Below are 6,147 nucleotides of genomic sequence, written 5' to 3'. Positions count from 1 at the left end.
ACCCCACTGATCATCATGTTCCACCCAATGGTTGCCATCCGCCTCACTCACCATCACTACCTAAACCTTCCACTCCCACCTTCATTGCTGCCATTTCCCAATCCCCTCAGCCTCCAAACTCCCTCACTCGGTCTACAACTGTTGGAGAACTGAGGTGATGCTAACCATGATTTGATCTCTGATCACTCGCCCATGGGCCCTTCATGCCTCACTAACATGATGGAAATAAGAACCAAGGCATGGGGATTGAACCTAGCTGTATATTTCATTAAATAATATATTCATTGGGGCAATTGATTTGTTATGAATGTGAAAATAGAAGACTGTGGATATCAATATTATCAATATTCCCTGTGCTAATGCTTCTCATGTGGTTTGGATCAGTGTCCATGGATACAATCAATTCCTGCTGTGCTACACAAAGCCATTTAATACCTATAGCTTACGTTAGTAGTTTGTAAGAACAAAAAGCACAAAGGCTAAATCAGCAATAGTGTGATAGACTGCAAATTAATAAGATAACGTCACCTAATAAACTCAACATTTTTATTTCTTCTGAAGATACCGCTTGCAATACCAGTGAAACTAATTTGCTTCACTGTCCTTTTTTCATTTAACTTCTCATGCCCCTTTTTACCCTTCTTAATTCTGTAACTGGCAATGTGTAATCACGTTTGACGCATTTTGAACAATAATATTTGCTAGGAAACGTTTAAACGTTTTTGTAATATTACATTTAAACAGGATTTAAAGAATTTCAGCATCAAATTATTCTTTCCAGGTTAGCATGGGAATAAAACATGGATAAAGGTATCGGTAAAACACAAAGGAATGATATTGAGAAAAGAAGAACTATCTGTGCTGTTCAAAACATATTGAGATGCAGATATACTAAGAATTATTGAAACCAACTCAACGTTTGCAAATTTAATGCTTTTCTTTTCCTACCTTTCCTCCTCACCATAACTAAATGAGTATTGTTGATCACAATTTCACTTTGTAAATGGTTTTTAAGCTACTTCAGAGCGGTAATGTAGAATTATTAATAGCACATTTTGATTGGTCTGGTTCTAACATTTAAATTTAAAAATCTTACTGGACAAAGGAAAATGTGAAGTCAATGTAATAAAAAAGAAGCAGATTTGGGAAACAGTCAATATATTTGCACACAAACCTTAAAAATATTGATGTTCATCTTTGATATGATCCGTTATTGGAATGGTATGGAATATCACCATATATGTTTGCTAAGCTGAAATGTTCACCAGCATTTTATTCAGCAAAGGGTTAAATGTATCTTTTGTTTTAGAACAACAGTAACAGCTGTGTTGATAATGAGAAAGGGCAGATCCACTGCTTTCAGATATCCCTCCAGCTTTGCAGTTGGCATGCGCCTTAATGATTAATGCAAATATAATGGAACAAAAGGCACTTTTTGCTTGCATGCTCATTATCACCTTTTGTGATGCTGTCCCATATTTTAGGTCCTCTGAAACATGGCATTAGACTTGCAAATCTATTCTGCCTTTGCCAGTTTTTCTGTTTTTAAAAATAATGTACATATACTGCCAAACCTATCTTTAGATTTTCTTCTTAGATAATGAGATAACCAAAAACAATTTTTCTAATTTATATCCATGTAGATAGTAACTCCAACGCTTTGAAGAACGGTGAGGAGGGAAATGCAACATATTTTGGCAAAAACTACAAGGCTGCCATATTAGATCAGATTTGTTGCACTGATATTGGATGGTGAAATTGCGGAGATTAACAATGTGGAAAGTATCCAATAAGTAATAATCTGACTGAACTAATAGCAGTTGAAATATTTTTTCAGTGGCTGGTATACAACTAATGGTTTGACTGGAAGGAATGACTGTCTCTCTTCACAAAGGGATGTTAAATCTGTCTCAGCTTGCAGACAGTATGTTAAATGGGAGTGGAATTGTCTTCTCTGTTTTTTAAGCAATTGCAAAACTTCGCAAGTTTAGGCAGTTTCATCAAACTGTGCTAAAAACAACACTAAATCCAAAAGTACCAACAAAAGAACTGCCACATATAGCTAGAGACCCATTTAACTGGTGTAAGCAACATTTTCTGCATCAAGATAGCTGTTGACTCTGCAATGTCTGGCTGAAATGCACGAATAACAAAGTCAGCACAATGTAGATCAATATTTTCAGATCATGGTTTGGGACAAAGGAATAGGTAAAATGCTATCAAGGAATGGAAGGACAGCCCATTAATAAACAAATGACCAAGATGAAATTGGCAGCTCTTAAAGTGATTATATGCCTGGAGAAACAGAAAGAACATCCACAAGACTGTCTGATTTGAAAAGACCCAAGGTGAAAATCGGAAATGGCTACGGGAAACAAAATAGGCTCCCAAAATAGGCTACCCCGAACAGGCTACTAGGGGCTTTTCACAGTAACTTCATTTGAAGCCTACTTGTGACAATAAGCGATTTTCATTTCATTTCATTTCATATGTGTATGATGCCACTGATAGCTTGAATTGGTCAAGTATCTGCTGCAGTTGAAATATAAAGAAAGCAATGAAGATAGCTGAGATTGTGATTAGGACATACCAAAAATGACCATATAAAGGGTGTAACTGATAAAGACTGCCTACATTTAGTCACTGACAATCAAAAAGAACTCAGTTTCAAACATCATGCAAGCTATGACAAGTGTTTAAAGGTAGAGCCCACCAAGTAATGGTCATTTTGGAGAATGTAAATAGATAAATTTATTACTGCTGCAATCCAAAAGGGACTGGTCCTTGAAGGGTGTTTTGATGTATTATTGGTGAAGGTTTAAACTAACTGGTCAGGGGGAACATGGTCTTAACAGTAGAAAGGGGAAATTAGGTGAACAAAGGGTTGGGACAGATAGTACAGTACTGATAGTAATAAATAGTAAGGTATTAAAGCGTTAAAGTAAGAGGAAATGCGATAATGTTTGAATTAGGTTTATAGTTTGTGGATATGAACACCTCAGGCATGGTTAATAAGGTTGGTGTGCTGCAGGTACAGATAGTCACTTGGAAATATGATGTTATAGTGACAGTGGAGACCTGACTCAATAAAGGGAAGAATTGACTATTAAAGATTTCTGGATACAAGAGTTCAGGAAAGATAGAGAAGGAAAGAAAGCAGGAAGGGTGTCAGTATTGATTAAGGAGAATATTACAATGCTGGAGAGAGAGGATGCCCTGGGGTTGAGGGGATGTGAAGGACAGAATCTGTTTCTTAAGTGCGAAGAAACAATAGAGGTACCATTACACTAGTGGGTTTATTCTATACACCGCCAATTAGTGGGAAAGATATATAGGAACAAATTTGCAAGGTGCAAAGAGTATAGAGTAGCTACAATGGGGGATTTGAATTATTGTAATAGAGATAGATAGAGAAATACAGCACAGAACAGGCCCTTCGGCCCACGATGTTGCGCCGAACTTTTGTCCTAGGTTAATCATAGAATTTTGGACAATTTGTCATGGCCAATCCACCCAACCTGCACATCTTTGGACTGTGGGAGGAAACCGGAGTACCCGGAGGAAACCCACGCAGTCACGGGGAGGATGTGCAGACTCCACACAGACAGTGACCCAAGTCGAAATCGAACTTGGGACCCTGGAGCTGTGAAGCAATTGTGCTATCCACAATGCTACCGTGCTGCCCTTAAGAAGTTAACCTACACTTCCCTTATTCTACCCTAATCCAAGTACCTATCCAGTAGCCGTTTGAAGGTCCATAAATTTTCCGACTCAACTACTACCACAGGCAGTGCATTCCATGCCCCCACTACTCTCTGGGTAAAGAACCTACCTCTGACATCCCCCCTATATTTTCCACCATTTATCTTAAATTTATGTCCCCTTGTAATGGTTTGTTCCACCCGGGGAAAAAGTCTCTGACTATCTACTCTATCTATTCCCCTGATCATCTTATAAACCTCTATCAAGTCGCCCCTCATCCTTCTCCGTTCCAATGAGAAAAGGCCTAGCACCCTCAACCTTTCCTCGTATGACCTACTCTCCATTCCAGGCAACATCCTGGTAAATCTCCTCTGCACCTTTTCCAAAGCTTCCACATCCTTCCTAAAATGAGGTGACCAGAACTGCACACAGTACTCCAAATGTGGCCTGACCAAGGTTTTGTACAGCTGCATCATCACCTCACGGCTCTTAAATTCAATCCCTCTGCTAATGAACGCTAGCACACCATAGGCCTTCTTCACAGCTCTATCCACTTGAGTGGCAACTTTCAAAGAACAATGAACATAGACCCCAAGATCTCTCTGCTCCTCCACATTGCCAAGAACCCTACTATTAACCCTGTATTCCGCATTCAGATTTGTCCTTCCAAAATGGACAACCTCACACTTGTCAGGGTTAAACTCCATCTGCCACTTCTCAGCCCAGCTCTGCATTCTATCTATGTCTCTTTGAAGCCGACAACAGCCCTCCTCACTATCCACAACTCCACCAATCTTCGTATCATCTGCAAATTTACTGACCCACCCTTCAACTCCCTCATCCAAGTCGTTAATGAAAATCACAAACAGCAGAGGACCCAGAACTGATCCCTGCGGTACGCCACTGATAACTGGGCTCCAGGCTGAATATTTGCCATCCACCACAACTCTCTGTCTTCTATCGGTTAGCCAGTTTGTTATCCAACTGGCCAAATTTCCCACTATCCCATGCCTCCTTACTTTCTGCACAAGCCTACCATGGGGAACCTTATCAAATGCCTTACTAAAATCCATGTACACTACATCCACTGCTTTACCTTCATCCACATGCTTGGTCACCTCCTCAAAGAATTCAATAAGACTTGTAAGGCAAGACCTACCCCTCACAAATCCGTGCTGACTATCCCTAATCAAGCAATGCCTTTCCAGATGCTCAGAAATCCTATCCCTCAGTACCCTTTCCATTACTTTGCCTACCACCGAAGTAAGACTAACTGGCCTGTAATTCCCAGGGTTATCCCTATTCCCTTTTTTGAATAGGGGCACGACATTCGCCACTCTCCAATCCTCTGGTACCACCCCTGTTGACAGCGAGGACGAAAAGATCATTGCCAACGGCTCTGCAATTTCATTTCTTGCTTCCCATAGAATCCTTGGATATATCCCGTCAGGCCCGGGGGACTTGTCTATCCTCAAGTTTTTCAAAACGCGCAACACATCTTCCTTCCTGACAAGTATCTCCTCAAGCTTATCAGTCTGCTTCACGCTGTCCTCTCCACAAATATGGCCCCTCTCATTTGTAAATACAAATGTTTTGGTTCGCCTTAGAAATAGACAAAGAGCAATCTAGAGTAAAATAATTAATTGGGAGAGGGTCCAATTCATGTCCAGGTGCATTTACCATACATGCCACCTGCTATAGACCCCCCCCCCCCCCCCCCCCCCGGAGGGGAGGATAGCCCATAATAAGAAATGGGAAAGGGAGAAGATGACCGGGAGGGGGAGTGGGTGGGGGGCTGGGGGGGGGGGGGGGGGGGGGAGAAATGAGAGGCTCCCTCGAGAGTGTCTGAAGACCAACAGTAGGGTGCACAATGCCGCCTGGGAGGTAGTGGGAGCAGCTGTCCATGCGGGTAGCATGACAAGGAGGAATGCCTTCCAATGTCGGAAGAGGATCAACAACCTCCAATGAGCTGCAAGGCTAAGTTACCACCTCACTCCTGCCATCACTTCCGCCTGCCACCCCTCAAATTCCCAAACCGCTGTTCCCGCCCCCCACCCCACCCCGCAAATCCACTGGCTGATAGCTCGCACGCTCCCCCACATCCGATCTTCAAGCTAGTTCCTCAGAACCCCTTGGCATCTACTATCACAACTCCTTTATGTCCAGGTGCTGTACCCACTCATACCACATACTATCACCCCCCCGATCCACCAAGCTTGCAGCTCACAAAGCCCTCTCTTTGTCCCCACAGGAGAAGATAGCTCTTAATAATCCAGAAAGAGCCAAGGCAGGGGGAGGAATCCCAGAGACACGAGTCCTCACCCCCTATGAGTAACAGGCACTGGAAATTGATGGGCTGCCCGAGGAGAGAGCAGTCACCGACAGTGAGGTTTGCTTGCAACAGAGAAGTGAGAATCGACTGCCCGTTGACCCAGATTACCTGTC

Source organism: Scyliorhinus canicula, chromosome 7 (assembly GCF_902713615.1).
Source record: "Scyliorhinus canicula chromosome 7, sScyCan1.1, whole genome shotgun sequence".
NCBI classification, from domain to species: domain Eukaryota; kingdom Metazoa; phylum Chordata; class Chondrichthyes; order Carcharhiniformes; family Scyliorhinidae; genus Scyliorhinus; species Scyliorhinus canicula.
Note: the sequence above shows the minus strand (reverse complement) of the source record.